This window comes from Myotis davidii, unplaced genomic scaffold, assembly GCF_000327345.1.
Source record: "Myotis davidii unplaced genomic scaffold, ASM32734v1 scaffold96, whole genome shotgun sequence".
NCBI lineage: Eukaryota > Metazoa > Chordata > Mammalia > Chiroptera > Vespertilionidae > Myotis > Myotis davidii.
The window spans coordinates 5,732,097-5,756,702 of NW_006289416.1; positions in this window are offsets into that span (position 1 = coordinate 5,732,097).

The window sequence follows — 24,606 nt, forward strand, 5'->3', positions numbered from 1 at the left end:
GGAAAAGCGAATAACTGAGACAAATGAGAGTTACTCACATCTTTATTTTAATTAAAATACATTTGACATAACATTGTGTAAATTTAAGGTGTGCAACCTATTAATTTGATACATTCATATATTGCTATATTATTGCCATTGTAAGGTAATTAGCACCTTTATCACATTACATAATTATCATGTTTTAGTGGTTGGAATGATTAAATTCTATTTTCGTTGTCCTGAGCATTAGATCTCTAATGCTTATTTACTGCTTGTTGGAAGTTTTTACCCTTAAACAACATCCGTCCTGTCCCCCACCCTCCATCCCTGGTAGCCATCTTTCCACTTTCTGTTTCTGAGCTTGGTGTTTTTAGACTTGTTCCACATGTAAGTGAGATTATGAAGTATTTATCTTTCTGTGACTTGTCTCACTTTGCGTAATGCTCCCTTTGGTGACTCAGCTGGGAGAGCAGAAAACTGTAGCACTTGCCCACATCTTAGATTCAGTCAGTTACAGTAAAACCTTCTGATGCTTCATGGAGGGATAAACAGTACAAATCAATTCATTATTAACATACAAGGGCAACAATCTTATTTCTTTGCATTCCTGAGATAATTTGGCCTTCCCCCCTCCCTCCCTCCCTCCCTCCCTCCCTCATCTATCACCAGTGGATTTCCTGTAACCCACTTATGTCTCCTCCTTGGATTGGATTGTCACCTATAAAACAAAGTAACGCCCCAGCCGGTTTTGGTCAGTGGGTAGAGCATCGGCCTGGAGACTGAAGGGTCCCGGGTTCGATTTCAGTCAAGGGCGCAGGCCCGGTCGTGGGCTTGATCCCCAGTAGCGGGTGTTTCTATCGCTCTCTCCCTCTTCCTTCCTCTCAGAAATCAATACAAATAATAATTTAGAGGATAGAGCTCGGCCTGCAGATTGGAGGGTCCTGGGTCAATTCCAGTCAAGGGCACATGCTCAGATTTGGGCTCCATTCCCTGTAGGGGGCATGCAGGAGGCAGCTTCATTTTTACATTGATGTTTCTCTCTCTCTCTCTCTCTCTCTCTCTCTCCATTCCTCTCTCTTTAAAAAATCAATAAAAAGAATCAGCTATCACCCATTGAGGCTATACTGGGTCATATAAACAAATAATGAAATTCCTATTTATATTTTACTGTTTTTCGGAGAAGAAGAATAAAACTAACACTTATTAAACACTTTAGTGGCAGACATTATGCAAGGTGCCTTGCAGACAAATTCATTTGATCATTTTACCAGCCTATGGTAGATTGGATTATTGTTCAGAAATATTACTTCCTCTCCTTCATTTTCTTTTTAAAAAAGCAATTAAATTAATTTATTTAATACCCTACTGGTATTAAAAATGAAAAACTATCATTCTCCTGCACATTTAAGATTTTGCTTCCCAGCATTGTCAAATACATTTTTATAAAAATTCTCTACAGGTTTGACTATCTCTTACTGGTACATCAACAATACTAATGACTTTTTTATTTTCAAGACTGTAAATTGTTTATATTAATTTGTTCATGTTTCAATTCTTACTATTAATGTCTCATATTTTTTTATACTTTCATTTAGAAAGTATAAGAGCATCCTATACATATATAGTTCATGTTCTAGAAAATGAATTGAATACGGCATGAGTTTTGTTCTCATTGCTGATTTTGTTAGCTTTCTTCCATTGAATTGGCCTTCTCCCTTGGCTGGCCCCTCCCTCTCTGGTGGCTTTGAGATCTCCTCCACCAGTTCTCTGGATTCCCCCAGTCGGAACCAGGCTCCAGGGGTTTTTCAGAACATGGATCCTGCGGTGATTTGGGGATATCACAGACCAGGCCACAGAGCTGGCAGGCAGTGGGCTCAGGTCCTGGTGGTGAGGCTGTATCTATGTCCTTTCGTCCTCCCGGGCGTGTAGCTTGCTCAAAGCTTCAGCCCAGGCATAGGAGGCACTGGATTTTCCCCTCTCCTCTTGTCCTTTTTGGTCTGTTGCTATGGAGAGAATTCGTTGCATGCATTAAGGGGATGGGGGGGGGGGAATGCTATGGACTAAATTGTGTCCCCATCAGGCTGTGGGCAGTGGCAGCTCAGCCTGTTGCAACCACAGAGGTGACTCCACTCTTTGAAACCAAGATGGTGGCCGTGCTGATAATCTCTGAATCACCTGCCGGGCCATTCTTCCCTTTTCTTGAAGAACAACAAATGTTTGTAGTGGAATGCCTCTGCTTTCCAGTCCTATAGAATCTGAGAAGCCCAACAGTTTTTATTCATTTCTCTTCCCTAGTCCTGGCAGTATTTCTCCTGGTACAATATCGTCTCTTCTTTGCGTCTTCTGCAGTCACTGATCAAATTTGTGGTTCACACCCATATCGACCTCCTTTTGTCATTTTTCCCAATAGGAATAAACTGAGAATTTTTCAAATCTTCAAGTTCTATTTCCTTTTTGCTTAAAAATTCTCTCAGGTTATCGCTCTCCTCTCATATTTTCTATCAGTGATAAAGGGAAATGATGCCACTCCTTCAAAACTTTGCTTAGAAATATCCTCAGCTAAATACTCAATTTCACTGCTTGTAAGTTCTAACTTCCACAAAACACTAGAACACAATTCAGCCAAATTTTCTCCCCCTTTATAACAAGGCTTGCCTTTCCTTCAGCTTCAGTAACATGTCCCTATTCCCATCAGAGACACGCTGGGATGGCCATATTTCTTTCCACATTCTGTTCATGATTATAGAGAATATATGATATACATCACACACACATATACAAATATACATATATTATATGTATATATACATATATTATATACATATATTATACATATATACATATATATATAAATATAATGGAATATCACTTAGACATAATAAGAAATGAAACCTTGCCATTGTGACAGCATGGATGTACCTAGAGGGTATTATGCAAAGTGAAATAACTTAGAGAAAGACAAATATCATATGATTTTACTTATATTTGGAATCTGAAAAGACACAAAACAAAACAGAAACAAACATAGATACAGAGACCAAAGGATAGTCACTAGATGGGAGTGGGTGGGGGCATGGTGAAAAGGTAAAGGGATTAAGAAGTACAAACTGCCAGTTGTAAAATTAGCCACAGGGATCTAATGCTCAACCTAGGAAATATAATCAAGTATATTGTATCAGCTATGCGTGGTACCGGATGGGTATTAGACTTATCACGGTGACCACTTTGGAAGGTATACAGATGTCTAATCACTATGTTGTACACCTGAAACTAATATAATATTGTATTCCCACTAAAATTAAAAAATAGATTTTTAAAAGGTGGCAGCATGGTCCGTTTGTGGGGAAGGCTCTCTCCCCGGCCTGCAGACAGCACTGGCCGGTCTGATTCTCCTCAGTGGCATTAGCACGTGCAATATTGCATAGGCTGCATGCTTGGCATCCTCCTCCCTGAGAAGTTGGCATCATGAGGGCAGAGATTTTTATCTGTGGGGTTCATTGGTGGGTCCTCCGCACTTAGGACATGCCTAGCACATGGCAGGTGCAAAATAGGTGTTTGTCAGTGAAGAAACGAACTGCTGCCCGCGCATGTGTGTGTGTGTGTGTGTGTGTGTGTGTGTGTGTGTGTAACAAAGTAACAAATATTTAACGTTGACTTTGTTCTTAGTGACGAGGAGAGAAAGCCTGGCCACACCTGCTTTTCACCGAAGGGTTTTTTTCTTCTTCTCCATGATTTTATAATCTTGTTCATTTTTATTTCTTGAAGCCAAACAGACATTTCCTCTGAGTATGTGTTTGGTTTTATGTTCCTGAGACGTTCCTCTTGAGGAAACACGTATTCCTGTTTCTCTCATTATATGTCTTAAAAGGGCAATAAGCACAGATATCATTCAAATCCTAGAAAAGTTTCCCCTTGCAGGTGGCAGCTAGCACTCCTATGGAGGGATCCTTATGGCTGTGGACATTTAGGTTAGAAACATAATAAAGGGGGGAGGGATAGAAAGATACGGTGCCATCTAGCAGCTTCTGTAGCCAGAAATGTCACCGTGCTTGAGGCTCAGTGAAGCCACCCTCAGCCCAGCTGTGGGCAGAGTCTCACCCGGGCCTGCCTGCACCCCCCTCCCTCCCACACTCCACGGATGGCGACAGCCACACATGCTCCAGGCTTTGGCAGGTCCAGGTGGGAGAGTCTGTTTTCACAGGTGCACCCCACAGCCCAGAGTTGAAATTTGGCTCATGGTGTGTCCCTGACTAGAACAGCTAAAATTTCTTTTGTAATGAATAATCCCCCTCCCCCCCTCAAAATAATCAACTGATGGCAGCGCATTTGACATGTGTGGACCCAAGGATATCCCTGCCTTCTGCTGTCACAAGGACAGTTTCATCCTGCCTCAGACAGAAACGGACGATGATGATCATGTCTGTAATCTGTTACACAGCCTGAAAAATGTGGAGATTGAGAAAAAAGACTCCCCCCTCCCAAGCTGGCTTTCAGAAGAGCTCCCCAGACCTTGGTGTTTCTTGCCTTTTGATAGTTAGAAAGGAAGGACATGTCGAAATGACCTGACGAAGTGACCGAACCTGTGCTGCAGGGCAGGCCCTGCCTTTGCTTCATTGTACGTTTTTAAACCAGTTTAAAATCCGCATCACTCACCGTATCTTCAGTCCCTCAGTTTCAGAAGGGTTGATGCCCGAGGGATTTCTGAGCGCGGGTGCCGAGGTCCTATCTACTCAGGAGTGCAGCAGTGTGAGGGTGAGGGGAGCATCCTTATGGAGTCCGCGTGCCAGTCTGACTTTTTATGTGACAAGCACATGCTGCTTTTTATGTGCCAGGCCTTTAAAAAGGGTTTAAAATGTTAATGTTATTTCACTTCCTCCTTGCTACAACTCTGCACCCTGGATATCAGCGCTGACCTCCTGCAGAGGCAGGGGTGGGCTGGGTGTCCGCCTGAGGCCCGCTGCTGTTGGTGAGGACCCACACCCAGCGGCCTGAGCCACGTCCGGTTTGTGGTTGGTGGTCTCTGGCCACATACGTTCTTCCCCATCCGCGGGAAGCTGAGGTTGGACAATGCACCCTCGCTCCTGACACAGTGGCGAAAGGGCTTGGCCCCTTTCCCCTCCCCTGAGGTCATCTGTCACATGCTTGAGGGAAACGGAGTTGCTCTCCTGGCCTGGAAGTGAGCCTCCGTTCTCTGCTGTTTCAGGCCACTTGGGAGACCTGTTGAGTTTCAGGGTTTCCGTGCCTCCTCCTCCCACACAGTAAACACAACAGCCTGGAATGCTTGTTCTCTTGATTAAATGTTTTCACAGATCCCTCACTTGGGATGGAAGGTGAAACTCCTACCTTTCACCTGGTTGGTATTCCCGGTCCCAGTGTGAGCAGGAGCTGCTTGGTGAAGGAGGTGTTGGGAGTGGGCACTCCAAAGGCCAGAAAAGCATCCCTTTGTGATGGAAACAGATAATGTGACGTAATTCCCTGGCATCCAAGACAGAACAGGCTGTACTTTTTAGAAATAGCACCACCTCTTAATCAGCTATTTTAGGGTCTGTGCATCCTGAGCTGTCACCAGGAACCTTCCGAACTTCTGGGGTGACTGAAGGTGTCAGAGAGGCAACGTCATCCTCGCTCTCAATGGGAGGTGGGGGCAGAGGATGGGGAGGCACTCGGATGCCCGGGTGGCCTGTCAGGGGCTCTAAATAGCGCCAGCCTGACTCCTGCTCTCCCGTGAATGTCCTGTGTCATTTCTAATCCGCTCAAAAGAGGATGAGGAATATTCTCACGGAGGTGAACTCCAGGCCATTCTGGAGACAAGCCCATGAGAGTTTGTATGATTTGTTCAAACTGGCCAAAAGGAGAATCCAAAGAGTGATGACTCCTTCTGAAAGTGCCCTGCTGGCCACTGGTGCTTGTCCCGAGTGTCTGGGCACCATGGAGGTATGGTTTCTCAAAGGTATTGATGTCCCTTATCCTCAGGGGACAAAAAATCTGGGATTAGAAGAATGTGGGTCTCAAAAATTAAATCAGGAGCCAGCATGACTGAAGGCTAGTGGTGGAGGAGTGGAGAGAAGAGCTGGGATCCTGGAAATGGCGACTCGCCCCTACCCAGTGGGTAGCTTTGGGCAGTGCTCAGAGTCCTCCCTCACAGGCAACAACAGCCTCGGTTTACCAGGGGGCAGCCGGGGAAGAGGCACTGACCCAGGGACTTCACTGCATTTTCATAGCAATCTTCCCTGACAGTTGACATTGTCCAATGAGAATGGATAAGGGAAGCCATATCCACACGAACATGGAAGGTGTTGATGTCATGTATTTGGTTAGTTGAGATTAGGATTATTCTCTTTCTACTTTGCCACTGCCTCCCTAGATTATTTCCAGGAATAATATTCTTTTCCTTACTTGAAAATAAATATGACCGTGCATTCTCGACCTTTCTCAAAAGAGTACCCACTCCGAACCTAAAACTGCTCAATAATATCTACTAAAAGGAACAGCATCCACTTATTATTAGCTTCATTTATTTATTCATTCATTTATCAGAATTGTTGGTGACATGGCGGTTTTTGAAAGTGATAGGGTCCTAGAAAATTTTATAATTCAATGGAGAGGAATATAAAAATAATTATAAAACAACATAAGCAATGCTAAAAAGGACTTGCTTGCAAAGTGTTATGGGACAGCCACAATTTGTACACACATGTTCACAGCAGTATTGCTTATAATATTCAAAAAGTGGAAACAACCCAAATGTCCATCAACTTGTGGGTGGATGAATAAAATTAGTATATTCATACAATGGGATATTATTCAGCAATCAAAAGGAATGAAGTACTGCCATATGTAGAACATAGATTAATCTTAAAAACATTATGCTAAGTGAAAGAAGTCAGTCATAAAAATATTGTATGATTCCACATATTGTACGATTTCATTTATATGAACTATCTACAATTGGCAAGTCTATAGAGTCAGAAAGATTAGTGGTTGCCTAGATCTGGGTCAGAGGGAGGAAGAGTGACTGCTAATGAGTATAAGGTTTATTTTAGGGGTAATTAAAATATTTTCAAATTAGGTGGTGGTGATAGTTGCACAACTTTGTGAACACACTGAAAACCACGGAGCCGTACACTGTAAGTAGATGAGTTTGACTGTGACTTCTATCTCAATATAACTGTTAGAAATGCTATGTGAATATGGAGAAGGAGAGATTAATTTTGATCCAAATATCTTAAGGCTTCAAATGGGAGGAATTACATTTTGGGATATATATCATGAGCTTAATTTTAGACATGTTGAGTTTGAGGACCCTTGGGGACATCCAGGTAGAGATACTCAGCAGGCAGCTGGGAATGATCATAATCATTACAAATAATAAGAGCCACAAAACCTACCATATCAGGATTGCCTGTTCATGTATCAGCCACTGTGCCAGGTACTTTATAAGTATTTCTGGTCACTATAAACAGTCCCTACAGAAAGATGTGGAACATCATCCCCACTTTGTAAACAGAGAAATATACTCTGGAAGGAGGCACTCTGGAAACAACAGAATAGATTTGTTTTCTGAAGACTTGGGAAACTATTCACTATTAAAAAGCAGTTCCACGCTCATTAATGATGGCCTCACTGCCACAGGCCGGGTATTACCTGAGCATTAGACAGTGTGAGGCCATCAGTGGGCGTGACACTGCTCCTTTTGCCAGGACTGTACTTCCTTCTCCACTGGATGTTTTATCCCCCAACATAAATAACACAGTACAGCCCAGCTGGTGTGGCTCAGTGGTTGAGCGTCGACCTATGAACCAGGAGGTCACCGTTCGATTCCCCGTCAGGGCACATGCCCTGGTTGTGGGATCGATCCCCAGTGTGGGGCGTGCAGGAAGCAGCCGATCAATGATTCTCTCTCATCATTGACGTTTCTCTCTCTGTCTCTCTCTCCCTTCCTCTTTGAAATCAATAAAAATATATTTAAAAATAAAAAACTAAACTTGGGAGACCACACCCAGAGGATGGAAGGTGGCAGAAGAGACACAGGAAAGCCAGAAATACAAAACATTTCCTTTTGTTTTGGGATCAGTATTGAAGAGTTTAGTGAAATTGCCTAGCTTTAGTGTGGCTCAGTGGCTGAGCATTGACCCATGAACCAGGAGGTCACGGTTCGATTCCCGGTCAGGGCACATGCCTGGGTTCTGGACTCGATCCCCAGTAGAGGGCGTGCAGGAGGCTTTCCTTTTCCAAGGCCACCTTGTGGACTGGTACTGCTCACTACCACATTGTAAACTTCTGGAGGAAGTTATTATTGTGGCTCTAATAATCCACAGCCTGCTGCCCGGATAAAGAAGGGGCTCAAGGAGAATTCGTGGAGGAGTCGTTGTGCTAAGACATTTATGCTTGGGGTATGAGCACTGCAGTTTGCTGGGATCCTCTGTAGCGTTCCTCCTTCTGTAGAGTTGCTTTGCTGCCCAGTTGCCCTGGGGCAATGATACTGGGATTACCGATCTCTGTGATATTCTTGCCAAAGTCCCAACTCAAGTAGATGATTGTCTTTTAACTATTTGTGCCAAGATTCCCTGCTGTGAATGAATCCTATGAGTAACAATGCCCAGCGCATGTAGGAGCCCCTTAATTAGTATTTGTTGAACTGAAGTGAAAGCTTGAATAAATTTGAGGAGTAAGTTAAGTCTTTGGCTGACCTAAGCTAGGAAGAGCCCTTTGATGAAATATGGAGGAGTAAGCCTGGCAATTTAAATTTCATGAGGCACCTGAAACCTCCCATCCTCCTCCTTTACTTCAATTTTATTTCAAATTAATACAACAACATCAAGGGGTTTGAGTAGGGAGAATAAACCCTTCAAAAAAAACTTTGCTCCAAATGATTTTTTTTTAAAGCGATTGGGACTGTCTCTAAGAAAATTAATTGAATCTGGCCAAGATTGTGACAAGGAAGAAAGCCGAGAGGAAAAGGGAAGCATTTGTGGAATAAGTTGAGAAAGAGCTAGTGGCTGAGGGGATGGGGAGCAATGGGAGAAGGTTCTGGAAGCAGATGGATGGCTGTGAGAGGATGGCCTTCCATCACTGCCCTGGGCACTCTCCTTTCTCAGCCAGGAGGCTGTGCCTTGTGGGTATTTTTTCAGAGTTCTAATTGCCTTCACACCACACCTACCAGAATTTCCTAGCTGGTCAAAATCTGGTGTCCTTCGGTCAAGAGCAGGTACCCTCACTATTTCAAATAAAGAAAACTCTTTTTTAGGGGTCAGAAGAAATTTCTCTTACTTCTTAATTCTCTGGTAATCTGGTTGACCAGACCAGAACCTGACATGGTGGAAAGTGGCCATTTAGAAAGTCTCAGCCTGAAATATCATCCTTGCTCTTCTTTCTCCACAGTCCTGGCCTGATTTTTAAATTTTTGTTTCCACCCAGTCTATGAGTGCTCTCATGACTTATTTGTGCCAACTGTATATTTTTTTATTGATGCTATAACAAATTACAACAAATGTAAAACAAACAAACCCAAAATAAACATTTATTATCTCTCAGTTCTGTAGGTCAGGAGTGTAGGTGGGCACCACTGGGCTTGTCTGTCAGCTAGCTGGGCTCCTGTCTGTAGTCTGTGGGGAAGATTCTGCTTCCAAGCTCATTCAGGTTGTAGGCAGGATCCAGTTCCTTATGGTTGTAGGATTGAGGTCTTGCTTCCTTGCTGGCTGTCAGCTCTGGCCATTCTCTGCTTCTTGGGGCTGCCTGCCTTTCCTTTTCATGCTTCACTCCCTCTGTCTTCCTCCACCATCCTCTTTTGCCACCAGCTGGAGAAAGTTCTCTACTTTCATATGTCCATTTGAGTAGATTAGACCCACCTGGATTATCTTCTCTTTTTAAGGTCAACTGTGCCATATACATAACGTGATGTAATATGTCATCACATTCCCAGGTCCTAGCGTTAAGATGTGCAATCTTCCTAGAAATCCCGCCTACCATACAAACCTTTCATCATGTCAGCCTGGAATGGTGTGTCCATTGTAGCCATTAGGAAGGAAAATTGAGAATCACCTGTATTCATTTGGTGGCAGAATGGGGCTGTTTGCCTTATCACAGGGCTCCTTCTAAGTGCTTACTAGGTTTGCAACTTCAGGAAAGTTAAGTAGTTCTCTCAAACTTTAAGGAAAGTACAAAAGATTAATGAAACCAAGAGCTGGATCTTTGAAAAGATAAACAAGATTGATAAACCTTTAACTAGACCCAAAGAGAGAGCGCCTGGCTGGTGTGGCTCAGCTGTTGAGTGTCAACCCAGGAACCAAGAGGTTGCTAGTTCAATTCCCAGTCATGGTACATGCCCAGGTTGCAGGCTTGATCCCCAGTAGATATTTCTCTTCCTTCCTTCCTTCCATTTATTTTCTCTCTCTCTCATTTCTCACTGAGGATATTTTCCCATTGATTTATTTTTTATTTTTTTAGAGAGAGTGGAAGAGAGAGGGAAGGACAGAGAGAAATATCGATGTGAGAGAAACACATCGATTGATTGCTTCCTGCACGTGCCCTGACCAGGGCCCAGGCCAGGGAGGAGCCTGCAACAGAGGTACGTGCTCTTGACTAGAATTGACCCAGGACCGTATGGTCTGCAGACCAATGCTCTATTCACTGAGCCAAACCAGCTAGGGCCCCAGGAGATGTTTCTATTGCTCTATCCCCTTCCCTTCCTCTCTCTCTCTCTAAAAATCAATAAACCATATTAAAAAAAAAAGAGAGAGGAATCAAATAAAATCAGAAATGAAAGAGGGGAAGTAGCAACTGACATCCCAGAAATACAAAGGATTACAAGAAAATGTTATGAACAACTATATGCTAACAAATTGGACAATCTGGAAAAAATTGATAAATTTTAAGAAACATACAACCTTCCAAAATGGAAACGTTTAAAAAGGTAAATGGCCTAGAAGTGAATTTATTTTTTCTTTTTGGATTGTTTGTTTTATCAATCCAAAGCTCTCAGCTCTTTCTTTTTAAGAGTTTTTACTGTTGAAAGTATAACAAATATCCCCCTTTTCCCTCTATGATCCCCTCCACCCTGTAACCCTCCAGGCCTTCACCACACTATTGTCCGTGTCCATGGGTTATGCATATATGGTTCTAAGTTCTTTGGGGTGAGGGGAAGGAGTGTGGGTGGGGAGAGGTGAACCAAAGAATCAGCTCTCTTTTTAACCTTGCTTTTGCTAAGTGAAAGGTCAGTGTAAGTAATGTTATGGAAAGTTAATTATTTTTAGTTAAACAATATGGAACGAGGCAATAAAATTCAGGAAAGGAGCCTGTTTTAAAGCCTGTGGCCTTGTCTAAATCACTAAGTGTAAGTAAATAGCTTCCAAAGCAGGTGGGACACAGTTTGCCTGGCTCTGGACTGAGTAGCCTGCTGCACTTCAGGGGACCGTGGATACCTGGGCTCTGCAGTCACATTCTATTAATGCCTCGTTAGACCCAGCCCTTGTCTTTACACGTTATGTGCTTTGTGAGGGGAGAGACAGATGCCAGTTTCCCAAGAGGGAAAAAAAGCAACTGGAAAAAAGGAAATGGCAGATCGTCAATGAGATAGCTTTTGTTTCAATTTTCCCTCCTTTGTTTTGTTATTAAGTCCTCTGTGAATTACCGTACTTTCCCTTTTGGTATTTTGGGCCATAGAACTCTACATTAACCTCAACTTTTTTTCTTTTTCTTTTCCCTAATACTCATCTGGAAAATAGCCCCATACCGGTCTGCCTTGTTCTAGTGAGACCCACTGTCCACTTCCAGATTGTTTTACTGAGGGGAGCGGCATGGTCCTGTGGCTGGAAGCCCAGACTGGAAGCCAGGAAAGCTGGGCCCCTTTCCCAGGCCGGCCCACCACGCCTCTGCAGTGCCTCGAGGTCTCCATTAACCAGCACTGGGCCTGCAGTGTGCAGTGTGTCAACTGGAGATAAGCAAATGGCAGCCTTTGTTGGGTTGTAATCCCCAGCTCTGCCACGTACTAGCCGTGTGACAATGAGCTCCATCAGGATTCCTACCTCTGAGCCTCAGTTTGCTCCTCATGTGAGAAGCCAGTTGATGACAAATATGTGGATCTGGGTATTTCAACCTTGGTCGACCTCACAGGGCAGGTGAGGTGTAGCCATAGGCTCTCTGGGACAATGCAGGGCTGGGCAGGAGTGGAAAGGGGCCAAACCATAGTCAAGGATGAACCATAGTGCTATGTTCCTGTTTCTTTAAGGTTTGGGGGCAAGACAAGGGGAACCTAGCTGCAGCCCTGTGACTCCAGACGCCAGCAGGCCTGTCGAGGAGAGCAGCTGAGAGGGCACAAAGGAGCAAAGGCCACAGGGGCAGGTAGGGTGGGCACCCAGTGAGGCAGACGAAACCACCCATTCATTGGGCTGCTAGCTGGGCATCTTTGAGTGGGATAGGGACTCACTTTAGCACCCTGTCCTAGCACTTTCCCAAATTTTCTCTATTTTTGGTTCTCACTGTGGCTGTGATTAAAAAAAAGAAAGAAAGAAAGTGAGATAAAAGAGCACTGGACTTGCATTTAGACCAACCGGATGTTGGATTTGAGTTTTGATGCTAACTGTTCTATGAACTTGACTAGTAGACTTAACTGCTGTGCCTCAGTTTCCTCAAGTGTAAAATGAGCACAGTAACACCAGCCCTGCTAACCTTCTGGTTTGCTGGGGAAACCACATACTTCACAATACACGGGCATATTTTGTAGGCTCTGTGGGTGTTATCATAATTAGTCTTTTATTTTCTTGTGGGGCATTTTAAGGAAAAGTTAAATCAAAGTGGCTGTGGAGTCTGAACATTGGAAGATGTTCCTTGTCCTTGAGGGAACAAGGTCAAAGGAAAGAGTAGCTGAGAACAAAGAGGGCGTTACAAGGGGCCCATTCCTTCCTTGATTTCTTGTATTAATGGACATCTATGTTTCCACTCAGAATTCCCACTCATTTGTCAGGTACAAGGCCACGATACCAAAATAACACTTGTGTAGAGCTGGAGTTATTGCTCCCCAACTGTTTCTGGGCTTTACTTCTTGCGCTCAACTCCCCCTCTCTCAGAGTGTCTGCGGACGTGTCAAGGATGGAATACAGACCGGGTGATGGTGCTCAGAAAGGTCCAAACATTACACATGAGACAAGAATTCTAGAGATGTTCAAGGCAGAGGTGCAAGGCCTGACTTTCCTGGCAAGCTCATCACCCAGTGCCAGCATCAGTCGTGGTGGGGGTGGGGAGGGGTGGGGAGAAGTGTTCCCCACAGGCTGCAGAGGACCAGCTTATGTAGGAAAAGGAGGCCAACATGACAGATGTTCAACTTTAAATGATGAATTTAGAATACATTTCTGTACATGTGACAGATGTCATAGGTCAGCAGTTGGAAATTCATCACTTATCCTAACCAGAGTATTCTTTTTTTATAAGCACACACAGGTTTTCTAATAGACACAGCCATGGAGTTTCATGTTTTTGGTTAACCACTGCATCGAAATAATGTTGGGGACATGGAAAATGTCACTTTGAGAAGGCACAGTGACCCTTCAGGACAGGCACAGACTTTAGGGCCAACCTCAATTTTCTGTCATTTCTAGTTGTGTGGCCGTAGGCGAGTCAAGTAGCCTCCTACGTCTCAGTTTCCTCATTTTCAAAGTGGAGGGAATTATACTGAAATTGTATGTTGTTCTGAGTAGTAAAGATAATGGGTGAAAAGAGCTGAACTCAGGTCCAACAGTGGTAGGAACTCAAAACCTGGAACCTTCACTTATTAGAAATAAAACAGTCCATATGGTATTTATGATTTAGCATTTTAAGCACTTATCAGAGTTTTTTCCCCTTCTTATATGGAGTATAATGGACAGATTTAGTAGCACTTCTATGATTTTGTTTACTTAGTATCTTAGCTGATTTCCCCTTGGTGCTCTGCCTTAGAAATTAAGCGTAACATAAAAGTAATAAAATAAAAACAGTAGAATTTGAATTATATCCCAGCTAGTGGACTGCACATTCTACATGTAGAAATAATATACAAAACAACCTTAGGCAGTGGGTACCATTGTTGTCCCCACTGTGTAGCTAAGAGAATCTCATCATGAAGAATTGGGGTCATTTGACCAGGTTGGTGAGGGGCAGAACTAGGAATGGAATGGGAGTTTTGTGATACCAGAGGCCACATTCTCAGTCACTAATGCATACTGACTTTACTCAAAAGCAGACTGTTGTAACCACGTACTTCAGAGCAGTTGTTAAGATTGCCAGGTATATTCATTGTTTCCACTGTCATGGCTCTGCTTTGTGTTCAGTGGGGTAAGTCTGGGTGGTAGCATCCACTGAGCACCATGGGAGTGCAGAAGGGAATGGAAGACCATGAACTGGGGGAAAAGGGTTTTCAGGTGGAAGGAACAGAATGTGTAAAGATTCAGAGGCAAGGGGGCGCTGGTGCTCTCACAGAAATATACACAAAGCTGTATGACTGGAACATGTTGTGTATGTAGAGAAATGGCAAAAAACCCAACTCGTTCTGATAGACTTGCCAGCCACCATCCCAGCTCACACCCAACGGAGTAACTGAGGAGCCTGAACAGCCACTACTTACATAGGTATGGGCATGGCTGAAAGAAACCAGTAAGGGTTGGGGACACACCCTGCGGCCAGCAGGAGAAGAAGGAGGAGCTGTTACCACTCCTAGCACTGAAGGGGCCAGAGGAGGAAACACTTGTTCAAACCCAAGAATGCTACAGCTACGAGCATAAGAGAAGGTCTTAAGAGTTGGGGCTTTTGGTAAAGAAACACAGCTACTGCCAAGCCACAGCCTGGTAGGGAGATTCAGAGGAGGTGAGTTTACCTGGAAGGAAGCAGGAAATTCCGGCATGGCAGACATCAATCTTGTCTCCCAGTTATACTCCAGCTCCATTCACTGTCTGTACCACCGACAACAAATCTCATTCTACCAAGGTTCGCGCCAGTGTGCAGGGCAAACACACAATAAAGGAATAAATACAGCCCTAACTGGTTTGGCTCAGTGGATAGAGCATCCCAGGTTCGATTCTGGTCAAGGGCATGTACCTTGGTTGTGGACACATCCTCAGTGGGGGGCATGCAGGAGGCAGCTCATCAATATTTCTCTCTCATCGATGTTTCTAACTCTCTATCCCTCTTCCCCCTCTCTGTAAAATAATCAATAAAATGTATTTTTTTTTAAAAAATACAAATTCAAAAATAGAAACCAGACCACAGAAAACATAAGTGAAAGGTCAAGTATGAGGAACGGAAGAAGAAAGCTGGATAATAAAACAAATATGTGGAGAATATTTGGACTTACATAATTGCCATTGTTGAGCCAGAAATATGGCTCTGAGCTTCCTGGTGGCCAAATTTTGAAGGAAGATGAGGTCAGTCACATAGTTTTCCTTTCAAAGAACTGAAAGCATTTAAAGTTTGCATTTAAAGTCAGATTTTTCCTAGACCTTAGCATGAAGAGGAATTTTCTCCATTGGGGCAGCATGATTTAAACAGACTGTGACCCTAAGACAACTCCTCTAGCAAATTCAGGTCCACGCCATACATTTGGCTCATATGTGCTGTTCACTTGCAGTGTTGAGTTCGTGAGTGGTATTTAATGATGGTGTTTAAGCACTGCCTCTCACAGGAGCCCCTATTCCTCAGGATTAGGGACCAGACTTTGTATATTTGTTTCTACCTCCAATCACCATACTAGTTTGAAATAGAATATTATGAAAATATTTTGAGCATTAAATCTTTTTTTCTGCCATTGCGAAAATAATTTCCTTATACACTGTGAAGAATAATGAGACCAGACATAGCCGACTCCGAATTCCTTTGAACGTATTCCTGGGATGCAGGCGCTCAGGAGTCCAAAATACAGTGGAGAGTTTACACGGTCACAGGGATTTCAGAAGACAGCAGCACTGCCATCTCATGGTGCCCTGCACCCAGAAGGAAGGGAGCAATGACAAGTCACCCCAGTTCAACCTTAATGAAATGTTGTGGAGACCAGTTATGTTTAGCATTTGGGGGTGAAAGACCCCTTCAAAAAGATGATAAAAACTAAGGACTCTTGCCCCAGAAAAAGGCAAAGGCACACAATTTTGGTTTCAGGTTCAGGGAATTCACAAATTCCTGAAGCCCAACCCTGGACTCAGTAGAGGCATATGAAAGCCTTGGTCTAATCTATGGTCTCACAACATCTTTCCAATCTTCTGGATGCTCTGTGGCCCCATTAGTGATAGAAACAAAGTGATACCCCGGGGATCAAGTTCACTGCATGGGGGATGGGAGGAGTGGGTAAGTTATATGACCAACCTTTCACTCCCCTCATCTCACACAAGTATTCTACAGATAGGACAAACTAAATGTGACAAAGGGAATATTAACCAGCCATAAAAAGGAAGGAAATTCTGGCACATGCTATAACATGGATGGAGCTTAGGACATTTGTTAAGTGACATAAGCCAGTTACAAAAAGATAAATACTATATGATTCCACTTATATGAGGTTCCTAAAAAAGTCAAATGCATAGAAATAGAAAGTAGAGTGGTGACTGCCAGGGGCTGTGGGGAGGGAGTGGGAGTTACTGTTTAATCAGCACAGAGTTTCAGTTTTGCAAGATGAAAAGCCTTCTGGAGATGGATGGTGGTGATGGTTGCACAACAACATGAATGTACTTAATGCCACTGAACTGTATGCGCAAAATGGCTAAGATGGTAAATTTTATCTTATGTGTATTTTACCACAATGAAAAAATATAAAACAAGAGTTTAAAGCACTGGAGCTGAAAGAATGCAGCCGGCAGCCTGAGGGGTGTGTGGGTGGGGAAGGCCTCGCTCCCCGGCTAGCTTGGGTCGACTGTGGCCTGCCCCAATGAGAGAGGCTCTGGGAGTCAGCTCTTTCCACTGCCAGGTAGGCTCCCTGGGCTGTGATGAGCGGCCAGGGCATTGAAGACCAGCACCTGGAGCAACTTTGTTTGCATTGGAATGATTCTGCTAGGGACTTTGGACTTGTCGTTGCAGTGTTTTTATTTCTGTACTTGACCTTGTTATTGACATAAACTTTTCCTTTAAGACAATGGCTCATGACCATCTATTTCCTAGGGCTCTCCACGTAATTTCTAAAGAAAAACTGGCTGCCTGTATGATTAACCATGCAGGAACTCTTCATTTTATAGGACCCATCTTTTTTTATAACAGGAAGTAAATATGTGTTGCTAAGCTACTATGTCCACCAAAAAGATTCATATAGTAGATTCCATTGTACTCTTTGTGTTCTGCGAGAGTTGATGATTCCTCTATGTTAATTCAGACCTTTTGTTCTTGACCTCTTTCACCTAAAGTTAATTAGAGTTTGGCCATAGAGTACTTAGTGTAAACCGAAAAAAAAAGAAAGGCCTGAATCAAAATTTCCCATGAGAGAACACTGGGCTCCCTTAAACCTTTTCAAAGGAATTTGAAAAGCCCTATTGGCCCATATTTTTAGTTATCTATCTATCTATCTATCTATCTATCTATCTATCTATCTATCTATCTCTATCTATCTATTATTCAGGGACCTTGCAAACATCTGATTTAATCTCATTATTGCAAATAAAAGAAGTGCAGCCTGCACAGGTAAGTTTAGGAGTTACAAGTGCCTCTTTGAGACACTGGGGATGGGCATCAGCTCTTTACCCCTGAGAAGAGTAAAGCCAGTAGGAACCATTTAACATGCCCCTTACAGGATTTAGATCAGAGGAAAGGGAGAGCTGCATGTCAGTTACCCATTTCTCCCAGATGGAGATCTCAAAGCAAAAATGGGTACCATTGTCAGTGTCAGATGCCATGACCCCGAGCAGTGCGAGGGCCTGATGTAATGAAATCATATCATCTGTGTGCGTAATTTACACAAACTCAAATATGTACACATTTGAGTGAGAAGGGAGCCATTTACATTGAGCTGGCAATTAGGCCTGCCATTCCACCAGGGTCCCACAGGAAGACAGGATGAGGGTACAGGAATTTGCTATTTCGCAACTGGGCTTTTTTACATGCTCTTGCGTAAACAACTCCCCCTGCTAAGTGTGATTCTAGCTGGTTTTAGTCCCATCCGGCACGGCTCCCACGTGCAACTCATCATCTTCATCTAGCGCTCAGTGGTTAGTTTCAACTCCAGTGCAGGAGCTGGCTGTGAGCTTCCTGAGAGATGGGATGTCCGTCTCCAGTGTGGTTCACAAGTGTGGCTTTGCTCAGTTGAACAGGGGTCATGAAGATCTGAGAGACAAAAAAGCCATCAAGCTGTAGCATCTAGTACTATAAGATGGTTAAGGAGACAAGTCAAATATGTAGTTTACAGTGAGGACAGACAGCCCCTGACTTTGCCTGGAGGACCTGGACTCTGAGTGTGTGCCTATGAATTTTAACATGTGTTCTAACTTCCTGCCAAAGAGGTATCGATTCCTGATGAAAAGATATTTCCAAGAGTAATTTCAACTCTACATTTCAATATACTGACTTCTGACCCTAATTCCCATGGAAATTAGAACGGTTAAGAGCATGAACTTTGGTGCCAGATGTCAAATTCCAAACTCTAGCTCCACCAAAAACTGACATTATTTCACTAAGCCTCAGTTTCCTCAAATGTAACAATAGTTCTTACCTAAGAGGGTAGTTCTGCAGATTAAATAAGACAGCCCATGTGAGGCACTCAGCACCTGCATTTAATAAGCAATGCAATAGATGTTTACTCTGGTTGTTCAGGAAGCAAAAGCAGCCCAATGCATTGGCGCTGTGCCACTGATTTGTGGGAAGAACAAAGGACTGGTTCTGGGCTTTGGATCCAAAGCAATGAAAAAAGTTTCAAAAACATATTTGTTTTTACTCTTTTGTATGTTGTGCTTTATAGACCTAACTCCTAAACTATGGACATATACATATTACCTATGCATCGACCCTTTCATTATATTTGATGGATATTTGTTGAGCAGCTGCTATGTGCCAAGCTAGGTGCTGGGGCTGCAGTGGGAAGACAGTCACTGAATGGTGGGAGGAGAGAGACACAAACTGGTAGTTTACAGGCCAGCAGAGAGAATGGAGTAACAGGAGGCACCTGAAAGGGCTCAGGTGCAGAAAGTAGTGCATGAGTCCAGGAGAAAGGCATGGAGGTGCCAGACAGCAGGGGGCTGTGGGGCAATCCCAAGGAAGTCAGCTTGCCAGAGTGGAAAGTGCAAATCTGGGAATGGCGGGCAAAGAGGCTGGGAAGAGAAGCTGATCCTAGAGCCCTTCCATGTTTGGCCAGGGCCTTTGACCTTCATCCTGAAGGCTGTAGGTGAACTCAGCCTTGATTGAACAGTAGGTGAACTCAACAGGATATGTGATTGCTGGGGCGGAAAGTGAGGGGAAGGGAGGAGTCAAGGCTGACTCCCAGGTATATAATTTAGGCAGCTGAGTGGATGGTGGTGCCACCAACTGAGATATCATATATAATAAAAGGGCAATATGCAAATCAACCGAACGGTGAAACAACTGGTTGCTATGATGCGTACTGACCAGGGGGGGCAAATGCTCAACGCAGGAGCTGCCCTCTGGTGGTCAGTGTGCTCCCACAGAGGGAGTGCCGCTTAGCCAGAAGCCGGGCTCATGACTGGCGAGCGCAGCAGTGGTGGCAGGAGCCCCTCCTGCCTCTGGGGCAGTTGGATGTCCCCCGAGGGCTCCTGGCAGGGCTGAGGGACTCCCCTGAGTACACAGATTTCGTGCACCTCTAGTTTTTAGAATAAAAGGGGAAGAACATGTTTTAAAGCAGGAAGGTGATTTTGCTCCTTTTAAAAGAAATTTTAGTTATATACAGAACTCACAGTTGAGGAAGATAATGATTCGAATGTGTTTTTCTTTCCTTACATCTGGAATTCAGTAATCAAAAAAATTATTTGTAATAACAAAATCCTCAGAAAGCATGTCTAAACAGGAAGTTTCACAGTCAAATACTCTCAGCCAAAACCAAGCAACATTTGAGCCCAAATGGCTTTCTTTACTTAAGATAGGCTGGGAGAGAATCTTTTTTTATTGCCTATTGTGTCAATAGGCTAAATAGGCTATGCATATAAATTTCCCAGTTAATCTCTCCTAGGAGAGAATCGTAAAAAAGAAAAAAGATTGAGTAAAAGGGAGGCTAGATCAAGGAAAACCACATATAATAATACTAATTTAAAAATTTAGAAACCCTGACTTCAGGTATAGTCCACCTTTTCCCTGGCATTTAATTAATTGTATTCCAACCTCTCCCCCCCCTCCCCCCGCCATTATCCTCTGATAGCGATTCTAGAATAAGTGGTGAGTACAAAAAAAAAAAAAATGTAACCAATAGAAGGAAGAGGGAGAAATAGGGGCTTAGATATCCACAAACTGGTAATTCACCCACTTAAGTCAGGTGGAGGTTAATTACCAATAGGCAAGACTGAGAGGAGTTAAGAACCCATGGTGGGGTCCTATCCTCAAGATTCGCCAATTTGTGGACTCAAATCTGTGTGCTTCTTTGTGTGGGTTAGCAGCATGAACTGCTTCTGTGTTTTTTAAAATTTCATTTTTCTTGGATTTAGTTATTTTATTTTTGGGGTGTTCTGTATAGGTGTGAAAGATGGTATTTGGTTTCTACCCCAAATCCAGTTAAAGAAGAAACTGAAAGTGGGAAGGAGTAGATGCATAATTTGCTGAAAATGGATCAGGGGTGCCACACTGGCATACAAAGGGCTTCTTAGAGTTATCTTTTGACAAAGTGCCTGGGGAGAGGCTGATGTCAACCGAGAGAGGGCCGTGGGTGGGTGTCCCCAGGATGACTTCCTCTCTTCCCTCTCCCTGCCAGAGCGCCATCGTCCAAACCTGTAATCCCTGCCCAGGCAATTCCAGTTCTGGGTGTTTCTTAAGCAAATAGAGCAAATCATGCCAGTGTTAAGGGTTGCCACCTTTTATAAATTGTATGCCAGGGTAACTACTCCAGACTTTTTCTCATGACTCAGTATCACCGCCTAATCTGTGCCTTTGATTTCTCCGTCCTCCAGCTCCTTATAACACTCAGATCTATATTGTAGTTGCGCCTGTAATACCCCACTAATTAGCTACTTTGTAAAGTGGAGCACTTTCTGATTTATGTACTGTCACATTCTCCAATAGCGTGTCAGGTCTATGTCATACTGCCCAACTATATGGGAAGCTATTTGTGACTGGGATTTTGATTGCAATTACATTGATTCTATAGATCGATTTGGGAAGAACTAACATCTTACATATGTTGGGTTCATGTACCTGATATGTCCCTCTGTTTATTGAGTTCTTTAACTTCTCACAATAATGTTACGTAGTGTTCTGTGTAGATGTCTTGTTCACATTCTGTTAAATTTATTTCTAGGCAACTGGTTTTTTGAATCATATTGTAAATGTTATCATCTAAAAGCTTTCATTTTTATGAGGCAGCATTTACCTGAGTTGGGTCTGTTAGCCTGGCTGCTGCCTTGGTCTGAGAGGGACCAGCCAGCAGTCCCTATCCTGGTCCTGGTGTGGGTCACCATGGGCAGAGTTGAGCTTCAGATGTGCGGCTGTGTGGGGACAAGGACTCCTGCTAAGCCTTACAGATCCATCACTTTAGGCCTCACCCAGCAACCTGGAACCTCTATTGGGGTCTCTTTTTATCTATCTATGTCTCTCTTCCTTTCTCTCTCAAATCAATAAAAACATATTCTCAAGTGAGGATTAAAAAATGTTTTGTAATTTTTATTGTGATTTATTCTTTGATTTAGGGTGAATTTTTAAAAATATTAATTTATTTTTAACGATTAGTTGCTTAATTTTTAAACATTTAGGAATTTTACTGTAGTCAGTAGATACACTCAGTGATTTCAGTGATTTGAAATTTGTTGAGAATTTATTTATGGAGAGCATAAGGCCAATTTTGTAGATGTTTCATGTATACTTGGAATGAATCAGTCATTTTTTGTTGGGTGGAGTGTTCTACATCAGTCAAATAAATCAAATTTGTTAATTTTGTTATTCGTATCTCCTGAATCCTTACTGATTTATTATTTTTTGCCAAATTTTCCCTCTCATATGCTAAAAGAGGTTTACTCAAGACTCCTACTATCACTATCTATTTCTTCCTTCAGTTTTTAAATTTTTGAATCTATATTATTTAGAATTATTATATTTTCCTGATGGATTTACATTTTTATTCTTATGAATGTCTTTTACCTTTAATAATGTTTATTGCCTTAAAGTTTACTTTGACTTATACTAATGTAGTTATAATACATTTTTAAAAGCATTTGTGTGGTTTATCTCTTTCATGTTTTCCTTTCAATCTCTTCATGATTAAGGGCTTTCAATGACATACTCATAGTAGGGTGTGTATCTTGTAGGCTGCATAGTTGTTTTGGATTTGCAGTTGTTCTTATGATTGTTATACAGACTGACAATATTTGTCTTTTAATTGAAGCTTTTATTTTTCTTATATTTAATGTAATTTCTGAGATTAACTTATATCTATCTTTTAAGTATTTGCTTTCTTTATGGTCACATGTTTTTATTGTTCCTTTCCTCTCCATTTTTGGCCACATTTTCTTTTAATCAAGTGTTTTTTTAATATTTTACCTTTCCTATTAGTAGGTTGTTAGTTATTTATTCTTTTACCATTTTTTGGTCATTACTTTAGAAATTACAATATCATTCCTTGACTTATTTACATCTAGTAGAATTTATACTCTTACCACTTCCTGTTAAACAATGCTTCTTAAATAATAACTTAATTCATCTCCTCTTTTTGATTCTTTTTGTAATTGTCATGCATTTTAATTCTACATACATTTCTAATCTTTTTTTGTTTTGTTTTGTTTCATTTTTCTTACATTTCTAATCTTACAAAATATTTTTATTGCTGCTGATACAATAAAAATTAATATATCCCAAGCTTAGCCTTTTTTATCTGACATTTTCCTTATGTAAAAGTTTTCATTAACATATCGTTCTTTCTTTTTTATTGAGATACAATTAACATATAACATTTATTAGTTTCAGGAATATAACATAATGAGCTTATGTTTGTGTATATTGTGAAGCGAACAGCATAATCAGTACAAAAGACTAGTTAACATCCATCACCACATAATGTTTCCTTTATTGAAAGTCTGTTGGCAATAAATTATGTCTTTGCCTAAAAATGCCTTTATCTTCATTTTTGAAGGACATTTTCAGTCAGTGGCATTTATTTTTTTTCAGCACTTCAGAAACACCATTTCTTTGTTTTCTGGTCTTGTTGCTCCTCCGAAAGTAATGTGTTTCTTCTGGCTGCTTTTAATGCTTTTGTCTTTGTCTTTATTTTCATCAGTTTTATGTTGCTATACCAAGGTGTGGTTTTCTTTATGTTTATCCTACTTAGATTCTAGAGCATTTCAGGTTTTTCCTGGATGGCTTTGTGAAATTTTGAAATATCTAAGATATTATCTCTTTATCTATTGCTTCTGCCCATTTTGTGTCTTCCCCCTTTTGGTGACAATTTCCATCTTGTCATCTATTTTCTTGAGCATACAAATTATAGTTATTTCAATTATTATTATACTGTTATTATCATTATTATTACTTTAAAGTCTGTCTCTGATACCTGCTGGAAGCAAACTCCAGCATCCCCCCTTCTTATTTAAGTACTTCCAATGTCGGGATTACCTGTATGTCTATTTCTATTGCTTATTTATTTTTTGGTCTTATTTCTTTTCATGACTGGTAATTATTGGTTAAAGGCCAGACATTTTGTATAAAAATTGTAGGAAACTCTGGATGAAATAATCTTTCTCCAGAAGGATTACACTATCTTCTAATCGGCCGTTAAAGGAAGGCTGTTTTGAGACTGAGTCGTGTCTTCCCAAGGCTCATCTGTATTTGGTTTGATTCTCATCTATGTGGTGTGTACTTCCAGATGTCTCGACTAAGAGCTGAAGTATTTACCAGGGCAATCCCTTCCTGATACTTCTTCTTCTTCTTCTTTTTAATTGATTAAGGTATTACATATGTGTCCTTATGCCCCTTTGACCCCCCCACCCACCCCGCCCCGGCCCCGCTCATGCCCTCACCCCTCTGGTGTCTGTGTCCATTGGTTAGGGCCTAACTGATGCATACAAGTCCTTCGGTTGATCTCTCCCCTTGCCCCCACCCTCCCCTGCCTTCCCTCTGAGGTTTAAGTATCTGATCGATGCTTCTTTTTAGTTATATCTTACACACAAAAAAATTTAATAGGCTTAATAATGAACTGGCTGTAGGCTAGCAGGCACTGGGGAGTGGGGAGACACGCCATTTTATGCCAAACGTCTCATAACCTGTAAATGATACAAACACTGAAAGGAAAAGGCCGTGCAGCATGGAGTCTAAGAGCATGCGCTTGAGAGGAAGCAGTTCTGGGTTCGAACTCCAGCTCCCCCACTCAGGGCTGTGTGACCCTGCACAATATTAAACTCTCGGAGCCTTCACTTCTTGTCTCTAAAATGGCACACCTCGCAGAGGAGCTGTGAGGACCCATCGAGATCCTCCATGGAACATGCTTTCCACAGTGCCCGGCAAACAGTAAGTGCTCCATAAATGTGAGCTGCTTTTCCCTGTGTCTGC